This window comes from Zootoca vivipara, chromosome 7 (genome assembly GCF_965207765.1).
Source record: "Zootoca vivipara chromosome 7, rZooViv2.hap1.1, whole genome shotgun sequence".
NCBI lineage: Eukaryota > Metazoa > Chordata > Lepidosauria > Squamata > Lacertidae > Zootoca > Zootoca vivipara.
In genome coordinates, this window is record NC_142590.1 from 78,017,625 (window position 1) to 78,035,548 (window position 17,924).

Genomic DNA, 17,924 nt, shown 5'->3' on the forward strand with positions numbered 1-17,924 from the left:
GCCCGACTTGTCATTCTTAGCTCAACAAGGGTGACAAACAAGCAAAGAAGAAAAGATAGGTATGGTAATGGACTATGCAGAACTGGCAAAATTAACAGCAAAATTAAGAGGATCTAATGGTGGGTGTTTCATGGAAGAATGGAAGCCTTTTTCGGGACTAGTTAAAGAAATATTATAGTACAAAGGACTCGCAAGCAGGATTTGAGTTACGAGCAACAGAAGTAATTAGATTATAATGCTGTGGTTATGATTTAATAGATAGAAGATAGGGTGTGGCAGAAGGGGAGAGACAATAACTCCATGGAAGACGGGGTGGGAAATTGATAAAAATAAGAGAAAAGACGAAATTGTGTTTTGATTGCAAATGTTTAAAATGTTGAAACATAATAAAATATAATTAGGGGGAGGGGAGAGAAGAGGCAGGTGGAGAAAGGTCTAGGCATCTCTTCCCCCCACGGCTTCTTCCCTTTACATCATTCCCTCTCCACCCTGCTTTTCTTAGAGGGAAAATGCCATCTGGGGAAACTTGCACATAATTGCATGTAACATGTAGTTCAGCCCTAGGCCCTAAGGGCATATGGAAACCAGGCTCCCTGGGAGAGAAAGACACAGTGTATTAAATACAGACAGCCTAAAAAGCTTGGAAACCACTGTGCTGGCATTCCGCAAGATGCTTTAACAGCCTTCTGTTACAAATAAGCGAATGGCACGGTTACGCAACTCCACAGTGTGAAGCATCCAATTTATCAGCAGCCATCAAGTCATGGAAAGAAATATGCTTGTTGGCTGGCCATGGACTGCATTACTATATTACAGTGTTACCTTGGTTCTTGGATGGTTTAGTTGTTGAGCAAATTGGCTCCCGAACACTGCAAACCTGGAAGTAAGTGTTCTGGTTTGCAAACGTTTTTCGGAAGCCGAACGTACGACACGGCTTCCGCTTGAGTGGGAACCTCCTGCAGCCAATCGGAAGCCACGCCTTGGTTTTCGAATGGTTTTGGGAGTCGAACAGACTCCCGGAATGGATTAAGTTCGAGAACCAAGGTACCACTGTACTTGTATTAACCAGGTACCGAAAATGTAAGTGCGGGTTTGCACCGCACCAATGTACACTGGTCACCAAACTGGACAAACCCAAATTCTTAATCATGGGATTCGCCATCCTCTATGCATACTCATCTGTACAAGTTAAGCAAGCAGACTTCCAGGAAATGTGTTGGTTAGCATCATGTATTTTGAACCTAAGGTTTGGGTTTGCACTGAAATTAGGCTTTTTGGTCAGGGCTGATGTGGTTAGGACAGATAGAAGAAATTCTGTCTCCTGTGGGGGAGAGCATTACACATCATCAAAAAGGAGGAAACGCATCACCAAACAAGGGAGAGAAAGAGGACATAGATGTGGATAATATTTACAAATGCTAATAGATATGTATAAATGTAAATTTAGAGACTGCCGTAATTTAAATAGAAAGACCACCATAATGGGAAAAGCTGTGGCCAGTTGGCCTGGGTGCCTGCTCAGTCTGCTCTCCAGGTGTTCACTATTAGGGACTAAACCACTGAGCCTCTTGGGCTTGCCGATCAGAAGATCGGAGGTTCGAATCCCCGCTACGGAGTGAGCTCCCTTTGCTCTGTCCCAGCTCCTGCCAATCTAGCAGTTCGAAAGCATGCCAGTATGAATAGATAAATATGACTAGTTACAGGTAGGTAGCCGTGTTGGTCTGATGTAGTCGAAACAAAAATAAATAAAAATTTCCTTCCAGTAGCACCTTAGAGACCAACTAAGTTTGTCATTGGTATGAGCTTTCGTGTGCATGCACACTTCTTCAGATACCAAAGAAGAGGGGCAAGTGTGCATGCACACGGAAGCTCATACCAATGACAAACTTAGTTGGTCTCTAAGGTGCTACTGGAAGGAATTTTTTATTTATTTTTTGTTTAGATAAATAGGCAGGAAGGTAAATGCCGTTTCCATACACTCTGGCTTCTGTCACGGTGTCCCATTGCACCAGAAGTGGTTTAGTCATGCTGGCCACATGACCCGGAAACAGGGCCGGCCCTACGGTCAATCTGGGTGGCGCAGGGCGCCACGGTGCCCACCCGCCAGGGGGGGCGCCACGCAGCTGCCCCCGCCTGCCGCTCCGCCACGCAGCAGCGCGTGTGCTGAGCCCACCTGCCCGCCGCGCTGGAAAACGGGGCAGTGGGGGGTCGCCAGAGGGCGCCGGAGGGATCCGTCGCACCACGGCGCCAGGGTGCCAAAGGTGCTTAAGACGGCCCTGCCCGGAAAGCTGTCTGTGGACAAATGCCGACTCCCTCGGCCTGAAAGCAAGATGAGCTCTGCAACCCTATAGTCACCTTTGACTGGACTTAACTGTCCACGGGTCCTATACCTTTACCTTCACTATTGAAGGATCCCCTCCTGCAATACCTCCTTAGGATTCTTTACCTTTAAACCACACATGGACTGAACAACCCTTCAAATAAATAATAGTAGGGTGTACAGTCACCCTGTCTCTGGGGCACTATCCATGGCCCTTAAAATACCAGCTAAACAACACACATGTACTTTTATCCAAAGTAAACACACCATTTTCAACCATGTAGCATCTCACACCCATTTGCACGGTTTTAGCTTGGAATCATAGAGACTAGAAACTTGTGGCTTTTAAAATATGAGTAGTCAAGATTCCCAGGAATTTGTATTTCTGATGCCTGGCCTGCGGATCACCAATGCAGACAATTACAGAAAGTCAGAATCAACACATCCTCAACCATATGTTAAACAAGAGGATTGTTTTACTGCACAATAAAAAAAGTGCAGCTGTTACTCATTGGTTGTGAGGGGTCTGGGTTTCTTCCCCCAGATTGCTTCAGTTGTGAGGAAATCATGTTTTCCCAGCACAGAAACTGCAGAATTTCAATCACTTGGGGATTTTTGGGGGGGTTTTTTTAGCCCTTCTAATCCCAATTAGCACATTCATTGCAGTTTGGGGTGCTTTGTGGGACGTGATTGTTGAGCATCTTTGTCACCTTCTGGCTAATAATAAGAATAAGAAGAATAGCTTATTATTTATATGCCACCCATCTGACTGGGTTGCCCCAGCCACCCTGAGTGGCTTCCAACAAATTAAAACAAAATTTAGGGACCAAGACTGTAATGAAGACTTTTCTATCGTCACCTGGAGACAGACCATGTGTGCATTTTCCAGGGAAACAGGCTAGGCCTTTGACACCACTGAGGGCAAGAGACACACTCCTACTCCCCTGCCACAACAACACAAAATGGACATTTAAACACTCTTATTTTATTTCACAGCAGTTTGGGAGGACTTCCTTGGAAACAAGAATGTCCACAACTATTAGGGTTGCCAGACTCAATAGAGGACAGGACTTCTGTGCCTTTCATTGCCCTGCTCTCTTTTGAGTCTGGAAACCTTAAAGAGAAACCAGCAGACCCTTTGCATGGAAATTAAACAAAGCGTCTGCTTGTTTCTCTTTAAGGTTTCCAGACTCAAAAGAGAGCAGGGCAATTAAAGGCACAAAAGTCATGTCCTCTATTGAGTCTGGCAACCCTAACAACTATAAAGCTCACGAATGGGAGAATTTCCCTTTCAAAATTAAGGAAAGAACGGCGAACATCTGCAGTACTGCCCATCTCTCCCATGGCAATGCCCTGATATTTTGTGAGTCCCTTTTTCTAGGCTGTGCGTTTTGCCTCCCTGGTTGCGGAAAACCTCTCTGCCCCGTTGCTATTCTTATTATTTTAAGCAGCAAACAAGCTATTCTCCAACAGAAAGTCTGTCCTCTCCACCTTAACGCCACCACCACGGAATCTTGCACTGTTTAAACTGGATACATGCTAATACAGTGCTTTAAAAAAATATATATATATTAAAAAAATCTTGGCTTTTGTCTTCTCGAAAGGCTTTGACTACACCCTCATCCTCTTTAGCCATCATGTAAGGATTTTAAATTTTACAGCTGGGGAGTTACATTTCTAGGATGTCCAGGAGACAGATCAAATTAAGGAGACAGAAATAACAGTGCGCCTCATGTGAAACGCAGGAGGATTATTAACTGTAAGTCTGGCAGCTGTAGAATACACACAGAAAGACACGCTCACAAAGGACAGCGCAGCAGAGGAGGAACGCAGGCAGCGGAGGCTGGTCCACTAGAGCAATTGGCAAACTGCCCCACCAATCACAGTTGCCCCCCAATTGCCTGCCTTCTTACTTGCAACCAGTACAGGGGGGGTGTCAGCCTCCTTCCTCCTTCATCTTAGCACAGCATACCAGGGAAGAGGATGGGGACCAAACAGGAATCAGATGGTTCTGCTTGTCATAGGCACCACATACCCTTGGGAATGAATGGGGAACCATTGAAGAAAGGGCCTGGATAGCTCAGTTGGTTAGAGCGTGGTGCTGGTAACACCAAGGTGCCAGGTTTGATCCCTGTATGGGACAGCTGCCTATTCCTGCATTGCAGAGGGTTGGACTAGATGATCCTCAGGGTCCCTTCCAAATTCCAACTCTACAATTCTACGAATAAGGAACTTTTTGAACAGAACAGAAGCAATGTCATCATCTGCCAGAGCACCACAGCCCAGGGTGGTATGCATGGGTGCAGGGCACCCCACTTTGTAAGAAGCCTAGGCTCACATACTTAAGGACTCAGCTACATTGTTTTTTTAAAAGAAGTTATAAATGCATTCTAACTCTGTGGCACTAGATGGTGCTGTAGAGCTGAAACCGGAACTCTGTGAAATTTTCCATTGTGAGCTTTAAAACGTTGTTGTTTTTTCATAACGTTCTCAGAGCGTTTTTTTTTTTTTTTATAGCTGTGTAGACGCAGCCTCAGTGAACTTTGTGGCTGGTCAGGGAGGTGAACCCAGGTTTCCACAGCCAAGTGCAACACACTAACTTTTGCAACATCCTTTGCAAGCTCACCACTGTAGAATTGTCTGCTGATCCTAATAAATCATGCACTATGCTATGCACTGCTACTGATGTTGTGTGTGTGTGTATAGGCAGAGAGAAGCAGCTTACCAGGTGAAGCAGAGGCACTATGCTAGCCAACCAGCAGGTGAGCTGCTTTTGCTTACTGGGTGGGGCGAGGCAGGGGAGGGTTGGTACAGTGCAAATGGCACTGGTTGAAACAATCCTGCCCTTCTGCCACTGCATTTGCACCACAACATTAAAGGAACCATTCGGCAAGCAGGAAAGGGGTTTTGGGATATTGGGGAAGAGAGAGAACTTTTTTGTTTCTTCTCTGGACTACCAACTTAGCTTCATCTCATTTTTATGCAAGCAGTTTTTTTCTTATGTCTTTTTGTGCTGTAAGATATATCTTGCTTGGAACACACAGAGAAAAAAACTCTGTTTTTAATAATCTGCTTGTAATAATTTTCCACTGGGTTAGGCGTTCCTGTGCTGAGTTTTCCAGATATTGAGCTGTGCAGCACTGATTTAATTTTTGTTCCTTGTTTTGGGAGGATTTTACCCTTGTATCAGAACTATTCCTTGAGATTTTACACACAAACTAGTTGTGTTTTTTTCCTGAGCTTCAGTCTATGGACAGCTTTGAAAACAGATTACTGTACTTTAGTTCTCAGATTAGGTTTATTATTTTATTTGATTTTTACTAATTTTCTGTTGGATTTTCCTGTATTCTGTTTCTTGGACACCTGGTTGATATGTAGTAACATGCACCTAAGGAGGCTGCTTCCTGGAATTTGGCTTTCAATGGGTAGCTACGTTCTTCTCTTAAACTAAAAGGCACAGTGTACACTATGCATGCAATAGTCACTTTTTATTTGGCATTTCCCAAGATTCATTTGCGTACAATGTGCTGTTGCTTCCTCTTTTATTATTCTGCTTATATCTTTTTTTTACAAACTGAAATGCATTCACTGGTCTTCTGCTGATGCATTTTAAATAAATCTTTTCAAACAAGAGTATGGCCTCTTGAGTCTTGTTTGGTCACCACCCTCTTGCCCACTGGGACAAATTAAGAACCCAACATCCATCTAGCAACTTGCCCACCCACAAAACAAGTTAGACAACTTGTCCAGGTTTTCAGCCCATAAAGGGTTTGTGCCTTCAATACAGAGGGAAACAGCAAACAATAGAAAACGCACATCAAAAACTGATTAGCAAAATAGAAAGCATGCATATTTTTTATTAAAAAAAACACTGTAAAAAAAACCCCAGACCCTAGACTGAAAGTCTATGGCTCACCCACAAAATTCAATTAAACCATCACCCAGCACTCAGCAAACCAAGCTGCAGCACAGCTAAGAAGTTATATATAACCAGAGCCGTGTGCATTCTACAAATCTACAATGCGTGGATTCAAGCCTTCTAAATTCTTTCATGTGCATTCTTGGTTGCAAGGAAATTTATACTCTTAAAATTAATATTGCCAACATTCTTGGCAGAGCTTGCCGCAGGCTCATATACATGTGCGGTTTCCACGCATATTTGGCTCTGTCACTGTCTTGGGCATTGCAATCCAAAGACTGGCAGAAGCTTGCACAAAACTTTGCACAGGCTCTCTGAGTTCCTTCTGTCTCACATACAGATCTGCAAAGCCCATTGATGGATGAGAGGAATCCCTGAGCATGCAGGAGCCCTGTGTGTACCACAGCTGGATTAGGGTATAAATAACATCCTTGCTGAACAAGGAAATTTACAAGATTGCTCTGAAGATCCTTAGGAAACAGTGTTCCTGAGGCAGAGCAGTCTCGGTGCCAGCAAATCCACAAACCACAAGCAATGAAGCAGCCTCCAGTGGTGGCTGGATGTGAAAATTAATTAGCTGGCTTCTCCCAGAGCTTCGAAGGCTGAGACCAAAAACTGGAGCAGTCAGTTCATGTACCTTCGGGCTAACCCTTGTAGCCAAGCCAGCTTCTCCAGATACACTGATCCCTTCCTTCCGTATTACTTCCTTGAATATTTCAGAGTTTAAACATTTTGCAATAATAATAAAAATCCAGGGAGTTTGGACATTGGGACAAGAGGGAGATGAGGATTCGAGGAAGGGGTTTCTTGGTCTGTAAGGGCTATTGATGTTGTAGCAATGTTCTTCTGTGTTCTTCTGTGTTTCCTTTTACGCCCGATTCCAGGCTAAGCACCAAAGCGTTATTTTACAGGGTCATCCACTTGAATCCATTCCTGATACGTAGGTTATTTTCAAGCAGTAGAGGCTGGTCAACCAGGATGAATGGGGTACTGGCTTATCTCAGCCTGCCCTCTCCAGCCCCTAGACTGCCTGCCGTCTTCCATACGTATCGCCCAAAGGCGGCTCTTGCCATCATCTTCCTCCTCCTCCATCTCTTGCCTTTGTAGAAGTTTGCAGGGAGGAGAATGGGGACCAAACCTGAAATAGCTGGTGCCTTCATTATACACCTTTAGGTGCCAGGTGAAAACATTCCTCTTGAACCTGGCCTTGGGCTGGCTGATATCCGATGCCCTTTTAAATGTGTTGGGGGGGGGGAGATGATTGGATTGCCTTTGTTTTCGTTGTGTATTTTGTGCTTTGTGTATTGCAATTTTATGTTGTGAACTGCCTGCTTCACCAATTACTCTCTACCCTCTGCCTCACCAGCCCTCTCTATCTTCTGCCCTACCAGTTCCAGTGGGCACCAGTCTCCACTGGTGTCCACTAGCTACTTTCCTTGCTTCCCTCCAGTCCTCCAGTCAAGGTGTGGCCATCTGTCACGTAGGATTTAGTTGAGATTCCTGCATTGCAGGGGTTTGGACTAGACGAGTCCCTTCCAATTCTACAATTTTACAACGAAAGCTGTTTTCTGCCAAGTTTGGCCAATGGGTCCATCCAGCAGCAGCTCAGTATTATTTTCAGCAGCACTCTGGGATTTAAGGCACAAGTGTTTCCCCAGCCCTACCTGGAGATGCTAGGAATGGAACTCGTGACCTTGCGCCTGCTAAGCCTGTGATCTCCCACCAAGCTACATGCATTCCCCCTCGGTCTACAGGTATGTCATTGTCTGCACATTCACAAGATCAGCCGCATGTCACAATCTGGAGGGCTGTTCCACACTCTCCTTGAGCTCCACTCTGGTCAATAGCAAACTGAGATCTTGTCACTGTTCAGAAGACCTAGACGAGGTGCTTCAGTGCACTCCTGCAAGGTTTTCTTTCCACTCAGTCCAAAGGCCCAGAACAAGCCACTCACCGGAGCAGTCTGATTTATGAGCTCAGAGAGAGCCCGCTGTTGCCTCCGCTGGTTTCCATTTCAATCTGATGACAAATTCAAATGCCTGAATCGCAGATTCTGGAATGCAGCAAAATCTGGCTGGACAGTCTGCTCAGTCTTGGCAGGAACCAGAACTGCATTTGGCTGAATGCTAATAAGCCCTTTAAAAGTAAGGGCATACTTTCAGGAAACTATCGAGGGAGGGGGAGAAGCCTTAGGAAAGAACAAGGCCAGGAAATATATGTACATCTTTCAGGCTGCATGCAGCTCTCGAGACATTCTCCTTGCTATTAACCCTCTCTCCAGGGGCAATTGACACAAATTAATTGATTTATTTGGTATATTTAGATATAGACGCCACCCGTTAACCCAATGACGGTTTACAACACAATGCAAACAACAATAAAACCAGAGCAAAGCAAATCGTAATAAAACGACCAGTGGAGCAGCAGCAGTTAAAAAGAAGTGAAGGCAGAAAGTGGGGGAAGGACAAAAAGTGAGCCTCCTTGGAGAGAGAATGGCACGAGATTGGCACCACCACTGAAAAGGCCCTGTCCCAAAATGCCTCCTAGGTCAGTTGGATGCACTAAGAATGTGAGCTGTGTGGAGCTGTGCAAAGTCCAGCACCTGACATTTAGCAGAGGTGCTGTGGTTGTCCTGGAGCTGTCTTCCCCAACCTGGTGCCCTCTAGAAGTTGCTGGACTACAACAAGTAGCAGATGGTGTTACAAGAGGGCAGCACGCAACTGACCTCCTGACGGCTGAGTTGCTGTTGCTTACCAGCAGGTGGAGAAGCAAGGAGGTGGGTGAGGTGCAAGCACATCGGCGGAGGCAAAGAGATGCTCCTGCTGGTGTATTTGCACTGCGCCAACCTCCCCGCCACCTCAATCCTCCCCCTCTCAGGCCAGGTCAGGTGAGCGTGACTGTCCCCAAACACACTGCACACTCCTGACTACAATCCACGCTGGCTGGTGCTGAACACAGTTGTTGTCCAACAACATCCACAGAGCCGCAGGTTCCATACCACTGACTTAGGTTTACCCAGAATCAACACAGCTCCTGCGATTGCACATTTAGCCATGCTTTGATTTGACCACTTGTGCCTCCCGTAATGGAAGGGGGAAATTGCTGCTGCTAAGATAATGGTAGAAATGGCACCATTCCTGCTTCTCCGGCCCAATCCTGATCCTAGCAAGTGCCCTGGGAGTTTTGCCATGGCTTCGGAGGGAGGAGGAGCAAGACTTCTATACTGTAATCACGATTTGGCTTGAATGATGGAAAAACACATTAGTTATGGCCTTCTATAGGAAAGATACATCAGGGTTTTTCCTACTTCCAAGGTTTCATTTTAAAAAGAAAAAAGGAAGGAAGAAAAATATTTACTGACCTGCTCTCTTCTTCTACTTCTACTATGGGCTTAGTTAGATCATGGCGAGAAATATCATCTGCTCCCTCACAGCACAGGAACCAGAGAGTCCAATAGCACTTTAGCTCTTTAAAAACAAGCCACATGGATGGAGAATGGTGGAATAATATTGATGACGACCAGGTCTCCCAGCTCAACCTGAGCCTCAAGAAATACGTGCCTGTACTGTTCATTCTCCTTCCCTCCCATACTATTACAGGGTAAAATAAGCACTTATATCAGAAACTAGGGTAACACCCACCCAATATTGGAATGTGTGTGGAAATGTGGTCACAAATGGATTTGCAAGTGGGGCCTGCAACATAATGTTGCAGCCTGACATGCTCAAACATTCGGGGTTCCAGGCACAGAATACTTCGTTTCGTTTCTCCTCTTCCCCTGCCTTCTGGGTCTTCTGTTTTACAGTCCCACCTAAATGACACTCAGCATTATATGGCTACGAGATATACTTAGTTCTCATTGGTTGTTTGGGGTTTTCACCTCCTCTGGATCTGAATAAGGACTTGGAATAATACAGAATAATACGGAATACCTGGATTTTAGTGCATATGGCAATATTAAAGATGCGCACTTCACTGAGATCTCACAACATGCAAATCAGTTTATTAAACTCTAGTCATATGAATATCAGATCATTGATTAGAAATGCTTGAAATGTGCTGGGTTTCCTTTAAACGAAACAAGAACACTTTAATGTTGAATTGGAGGGGATCAAGTTAGTAGATTCTGAATCGGCTGGCTTGACGGTTAGAGAAGATGCTTTATATTTCTAAAAATCATCATGTGACAGGATAAATTTAATATAGTCATAATAAATTAAGAGAATGAAATTAAAGCTGCAATCCTAACCCCATTTAACAGAAAATAAGCCTCGCTGAATTCAGTAGGATTCACTCCTGAGTAAACATGGTTAGAATTTTACTTTATGGCTATAATTCTATACTCACCCAAAAATAAGCCCCACTGGACTCAATAGGACTGAGCAGAGGTTTGCACTGTAAATTTTTATGGGGTCTTATTTTTTCTGCAGGTAGGAATGGGATCAAAAGTCTACAGTTATAGCATTTGTGAGAGTATGCACTTATCAGTGTCTTTAAATAATCATAAAAAGCTGGCAGGAGGCATGCTGCAAAAATAGATAATAAATTCAGAGGAGCACTGCTCTCTTCTTTATTTATGAGAACAAATTATGCATGACACCATTTAAAGGGAAAAATGTAAACACAAGGGATGGCTCGAGGGAAAGGGCCATAAATTAAAGTAACTCTGGAGCACTGTGCAGAGAGTTCCACGCAGAGCCTTTTGGTGGGCGTGGCAGCTGCTCAACCTGCCCAGACACAGCCATTAGTACTAGTAGCTCCTAAGCATGCTCCCATCTGCACTATACATTCAAAGCAATATTATACCACTTCCCCCCCCCCAAAGTGTTCTGGGAGCCGTAGTTTTTTAAAGGTGCTGAGAGTTGTTAGGAGACTCCTATTCCTCTCCCAAAACTACAATTCCCAGAGTGGTTTAAGAGTCAGCCTGTCTTCCCAAGGAACCTTGGCTCTAGGAGGGGAATAGAGGCCTCCTTACAACTCTCAGGGCCTTTAACAAACTACGGTTCCCAGGATTCTTTGGGGGAAGCCATGACTGTTAAAGTGGTACAAGGCCACACCCTCACCCTACAGTTAAAACAGCCCCATACCATTTAACAGTTACCCCAAATAATCCTGATGTCAGGAGTATGGGCAGGAGTCAGGCTCTGGGGCCTGTAGTGCTTTGCAGGACTGGGGCCTGCCTCAGCTTGTGCTGGAGAAGCAAGGAGTGGTCACTCAGGTGAAGCCACTTGATACCTCACTGCACCTGGTGGCAGGAGCTGGGAGGGATAAAAGCTCAGCATTTCCCTTCAGCTCTTTGCCACAGCAACGCTATCCCTGCCTGGTTGCCTGTTGCTCCTTGAACCCTTGCCTTGCCGACGCCTTGATCCTCGACCCTAGGACCCTTGCCTTGCCTTGCCGACGCCTTGTTCCTTGGACCCTTGCCTTGCCAATGCCTTGCTCCTTGGACCCTCGCCTGCCGATGCCTTGATCCTCGACCCTTGGACTTTGCCCTGCAGACGCCTTGCTCCTCGACCCTTGGACCTTTGCCTTGCCGACGCCTTGCTTCTCGACTCCCAGACCTTCGCCTCTGCCTTGCTCCTTGACCCTGCGACTGCCTGCTGCTGGACCCTCAGCCCTGCACCTGTTCCTGCTTCTACATCACCATCTTGCCTCTGGTCCTGACGTCCCTAGTCAGGGCTTCAACCGCCCGCTGACCGGACTGTGACACCTGAGAACTGTTGTTTGTTAAGGATGTTGAGAGTTTTAAAGAGTCTGCTATTCCCCACACAGAGTTACGATGTCCAGAGTTCCCTGATTGTTAAACCACTCTGGATTTTCCATAAGGAAAATCTACGCGTAAATCTCCTTGACTGGGTCAGATTCTTTTCCACAGTTACCTTGACTTTTGCCTGCACGGTTACTATTACTGCTCTTGAGTCTGGGCATGCAGCAACTGAAGCAGGTTCTTTGCACCCAGATCAACCAACAGCAGATATGGAAATCAAATCAAATACATGCTATGTAGTGAATGCCTTCCCCACCACCACTGCAAAAGTGTGCCAAGGGCATCTTTCAACAAGTCCATCTTTCAACAAGAACTGCTCGTCCCCAACCACAATCCAGGACCACAAACCAGGAAGATCGTAGGTGTGTTATTAGTTCAGTGACACAGCATCTGCTTTGTGTGCTGAAGGTCCCAGGTTCTGACTTTATAAGGAAGCTTCCTATTTTCCTGTATCACCATCATGCGCAGTAGCTTGTTGGTCAAGGACATTGTTGTTGTTTAGTCGTTTAGTCGTGTCCGACTCTTTGTGACCCCATGGACCAGAGCATGCCAGGCACTCCTGTCTTCCACTGCCTCCCGCAGTTTGGTCAGACTCATGTTCGTAGCTTTGAGAACACTGTCCAACCATCTCGTCCTCTGTCGTCCCCTTCTCCTTGTGCCCTCCATCTTTCCCAGCATCAGGGTATTTTCCAGGGAGTCTTCTCTTCTCATGAGGTGGCCAAAGTATTGGAGCCTCAGCTTCACAATCTGTCCTTCCAGTGAGCACTCAGGGCTGATTTCCTTCAGAATGGATAGGTTTGATCTTCTTGCAGTCCATGGGATTCTCAAGAGTCTCCTCCAGCACCATAATTCAAAAGCATCAATTTTTGGCGATCAGCCTTCTTTCTCGTCCAGCTCTCACCATCACTACTGGGAAAACCATAACTTTAACTATAAGGACCTTTGTCGGCAAGGTGATGTCTCTGCTTTTTAAGATGCTGTCTAGGTTTGTCATCGCTTTTCTCCCAAGAAGCAGGCGTCTTTAGCATCAGATACCTGTAGAGCTGGAAGGGACCCCAGTGTTTCTCAACCTTGGGTCCCCAGCTGTTGTTGGACCTACATCTCCCATCATTCTTGACTACTGGTCTTGCTAGCTAGGGATGATGGGAATTGTAGTCCAGCAACAGCTGGGGACCCAAGGTTGAGAAACACTGAGCTAGCCCAATGCCCTACGATGCAGGAGTAGGCGCTGACTCCTAAAGGCAGTTTCAGGCCGCCGAATATTTTTTAGAGGTGGCTGGGGCTCCCCCAAATGTTCATAGGACGTCGTGCGATGGCACATGGGCCTCTCCCCAATCGTCTGGAGAAGCTGGCCCCTCTAGTCAAGAGTCTTTCTCTCGATCAGAGCCACTGCTTGTTTGCAGCTGACACGAAAAGTAAGGCAATCCTTAGGCCCATACTGAATCGGAAAGTTCTTATGGAAAGGCACCAAGTTTATTCTTGTGGAAGGATCCCAAGAGACGTCTCTTTGAAGAACATCACAGCCTCTGCCGCCCTTGAGGAAGATTTTAAATTGAAACATCTTGGGCTTCTCGTGACTTCCACTCCACAAAAATGAACTTCCCACTTCAGTGCCAGTTTCAGGCGAGTCTCTGTTCTTGTGTTTTTCCCATGTTTTTCTTCCCGCCAAATGCCTCCCCACTGTGTTATCCTACATCTGCACATCGAAGGGCCCATTTGCATCCAAGCACCTCCAGTGACAAAGGTCAAAATGGACACGGGTTCAGCTTTAAAACTCAGGGGCGGCGGGGGGGGGGGGGGAGAGAGTCAGAACTTAATATGCACAAAGGGAAGACCCACACAACTCAAGCCTGCTAAGTGTGGGACATAGGCACAGCCAGGATTTTTGTTATGGGGGCAGGCCTTTTGTTATGGAAGGGCAGAATCTCAGTTTGCTATGTATTTTTATTGAATTTTATTGATTTGGGGGGGGCAGCTGCCCCTCCCTGGCCCCCCTTGGCTACGCCCATGGTCTGGGAGTCAAGTGTAAGGACTCACACTGCAATCAAATATATTCTCAAGACAATAATCTCTTTGGTATTTTGTTTCTTTCCGCTTTTCAAAAGCTCTATTATTGTTAGGGGTGTGGTCCAAACCAGTAGGCAGACTGAAAAGAGGTGTGTTGAATCTCTCAAAATTAATCCAGAAAGCTATCCTCTCCATGCGTCACAAAAGGGAGAAGGGCTGGTCCATTTATTACACAATTCAGTTTGGTTGAGACCATAATTTTGATCGCTACCAGATTCCGGGTAGCATGTCTTAAGTGTGGTGGTTTTCATGCTGTGTTCCCTTGCACCGCAGGCGGGCAATTCTGCATTCCTCGGGCTAATTTGATTTTATGTGGCCCTTGGACAAATCTTGTGCAGCCCTTTTTCCTAATTTCAAACACCCTCTGCAAAGGATCAGTTCGGTTCAGAGCAAACCTGTTGCTCTCCCAGCAGATAAGAAGTGAAGACGGCAGCCAAAAGAAAGAGAGATTGGCAGAAACAGAGAGAGAAAGAGAGAAAGAGAATGATAGAAAGGAAAAGATAGAACAGATGTGGCTATAAGAGAGAGAGAGAGAGAAGGTGTGACTCTGCCTATTTTTTGCTCTAGTTCCTGTCCACTGTTGGATTTAGTCTCACACACAGTTGACATCTGTCCTCTAACAACTTAGCCCTAAGGAGGTGCAGGGGGGTGGCTAAGATTCCCACTCAAACCATTGAGAAAAAGACTGGGTAGCCTTTCAAGCAGAGGACTCTTTCAAATGGAGGGCTGTAGTGCAGGATGCTTGCCTGCCTGGGCATTGACTTGCTTCAGCTCAGAAGGAAAGCTGCTAAGTAGATCTGGCCTTGGCCTGAGGGACAACAGCCTACAGCTCACGGAGAGGCGTAAGGCCCCTGACCCCTTCCTGTTCTTGAGGAAGGCGTGCCCATTAATGATGGTTGCCTTAATGTGTGTTTAGAAACTGAAGGGAGGCTCTTGGCTGCATTGTTCTGAACTCTCGTTGTTCCGAAGCCAACACCAGCATTTAAGAAACAATTCCTTAAGCGAGTGGCTTACTCTCTTGCCAAGTTCACAAGATCTCAGGAAATGACTTGCTGGATCAGACCAAGGTCATTCTAGACAAGAACTGTAGACCAACAGTGGGCAGTTAAGTGCTTCTGGGAAGGTCCCAACATCTAGTTATAAGGGCCAAGTGAGGTTAAACGGATCTCTAGCATGCACATTTCTTACAATGTAAGAATGTATAATTTAATGGCCTCCTGTTTGCATTCCAGGTCCATTCCACCAATGGCATGATAAAAGCATATGATACTGTCTTAGAATGAATCAGCATACTGGCCTGACTAGACTGTGGCCTCAGGTAAGGTTTCCCCCCAGTCCTTGTGCCTGAAGTATTTTAATTTGGGGTGCCAGGGACCAGATAAAAGACTTTCCACACTACCACTGAGCCTTTTCCCTTTTCTGCCTTTACACCGGCAAGCAAGAAAACTCTTAGATAAGTAAATCATTCCACTTCTGGGCTCTTGGAAATATCATGCCCACGATTTCCTGGTGAGGAAGACACCAAATCATGCCATTACCCTATTCAAATAGTTCAAAATTGCACTACGGGGTGAGCTCCCGTTGCTCTGTCCCAGCTTCTACCAACCTAGTAGTTCGAAAGCACACCAGTGCAAGTAGCTAAATAAGTACCACTGTGGTGGGAAGGTAAACGGCGTTTTCGTGCGCTCTGGCTTCCACTAGGTGTCCCGTTGCGCCAGAAACAGTTTAGTCATGCTGGCCACATGACCCGGAAAGCTGTCTGTGGACAAACGCCGGCTCCCTTGGCCTGAAAGCAAGATGAGCACTGCAACCCCATAGTCAAGTCCAACTGGACTTAACCATCCAGGGGTCCTTTACCTTTTTTCACCCTATTTTGATCAGCAAGCAGTGATGCCGAAATGTAATCTTGTTATCAGTACCCCCTGCAAAAAAGCAACCAGATTCTTCAAATAAATACCCACATTTTGGAGAATTATTCAAATATAAACAGAGTTAACCCCCCCCAAAAAAAATTACGTTATGTATTGTTTTCTTTTCTGCTTGAAAAAATTAGATGTTCTTTAAAAGGGATTTAGTGGGGACAACTGCCTAGGCAGAGTTACTTTGTCTGTGCCCACAGCCTAACACCGTAAAGCAAATTTAGTCACAATATATTGTCAGCGGGGAAGGAGAAAACTGAAGACTGTGGGTTCTTTCAAGATTTTATCAAAAAAAGGTACTACAGCAGGAGCCAACATAGTCATTCAAAGGCAAGGCTACAGTACTGTACTGCAAAGTAAACGTAAAAGATTCTCATGCATCAAGGACAAGATATTTCTTTATCTTTTTTTATTCCTTAAAAATATACTTTATTTAGAATTTCACAATAACAAAAGTAATAGTTACCATAATACGAAAAGAATAACATTCACTACTACTTTTCTTCGTTGTGATTGACCCGCTTAACATCAGCTAAGTAATAGTATATTACTTCATTTTAGATTGTCCAGATATTGACATTCCACTTTTATCCCTTTGTCTCTTTCTTAGCAGGTCTAACACAAAGAACCCCAGAAAGAAAAAGACTTCAAGAAAAAAGAAAAAGAGAAAAAACAACAAAAAAGGAAAAGGAAAGGAAGAAAGGAAGAAAAAGAAAAAAGAAGAAGACACAAAACAAAAATAAACACACTTGACTTCCGTTTATACTCGTCGTGTCATTTTTTCTTCCATTTTTCCACACACAGTTCCACATCATTATATTGCCTTTTTAATTTTATCCGCATACTAGCTGACCCGGCCACGCGTTGCTGTGGTTCTTTCGTGTGATCCCCCCCATCCTGTCACGATCCATGACGTATCCTGCCCCTCCTCCCTCCACCCCGGCTCATCCCTGTGTTTCTGTAGGATACCCTTCCCTCTGTTGTCCCTGGGGAGTGTTGGCCCCTCCCCCTGTATCTCCATACCTTGGCCCCCACCCTCGAAAAGGAACTGTTAGGTTCTATTTCCCAGCATGCACTTTTGTCTGAACCCTCTGTTGTTCCTGGAAAGTGTTGGCCCCTACCCCTGGTATCTTCCTACATTGGCCCCCACCCATAGCTGCCAAGTCTCCCGTATTCCCCGGGAAACCCCGTTTTTCCAGCTGTTCCCAGCCGAAAAAATGGAATTTTTTGTTTTTCCCCGGTTTATTGTGGCATGGTGGCCATTTTGGAACTGGGCGGAGCATGCTCAGAAGCAACTTTTGATGCTGCTTTGCCCAGTTCCAAAATGGCTGCAGCACGACTTCTGGTGTGGCGGCCATTTTGGAATAGGGCAGAGCAGCATCAAAAGTAGCTTTTGAGCATGCTCCGCCCAGTTTCAAAATGGCAGCAGCGCTACGTCCGGCCCAGTCCCTTATTTCTCAGGCATGAACTTGGCAGCTATGTTTGGAGAAGGAACTGTCAGTTTCTGGGTTCCAATTCCCAGTATTTACTTTTGTGTGAGCCCTCTGTTGTCCCCTCCCCCCTGTATCTCCATACATTGACCCCTGTGCATGCATCGTGAACATTTCTATATATTTAGATTAAGGATCGGGGGTGATGATGCGCCCTGGGACCCAGAGAACTACTTTTAAAATCCTGACCAGGGCGGGGGGTCAAATAGCAAAGCCCCACAGCCCTGTAGCAACAGACAGGCCCAGACAGAAGGAGGGGGGTCATATGGGCCACTTGGTGCGGGCCTCCGAATCCAAAGGGGGCCTCGGTCAGCATATTCACAATCAGTAAAATGAAAAAAAGTAACAAAAGGGTTAAAAACAGGGTCACATTATCTACCTGGCCTCTGTCTGGCCCTGCAAGGACCTGACAACAGAAGGTGCGTTCTGAAGCAACCGAGTT

At 45.7% G+C, this 17,924-nt stretch overlaps 1 protein-coding gene and 1 long non-coding RNA gene across 4 annotated transcripts in view; one reads left to right on the top strand and one right to left on the bottom strand.

The window, feature by feature from the left end:
- RIPOR3 (RIPOR family member 3) overlaps positions 1–17,924 on the bottom strand; it is a 113,404-nt gene that overhangs the window by 74,384 nt on the left and 21,096 nt on the right. The gene's annotated exons all lie outside the window — the stretch shown is intronic.
- On the top strand, positions 20–16,635 carry LOC148685151 (uncharacterized). The gene is made up of 3 exons (XR_015951163.1): positions 20–119; positions 15,306–15,391; positions 16,603–16,635. It is a non-coding gene; the product is annotated as an uncharacterized LOC148685151 (long non-coding RNA).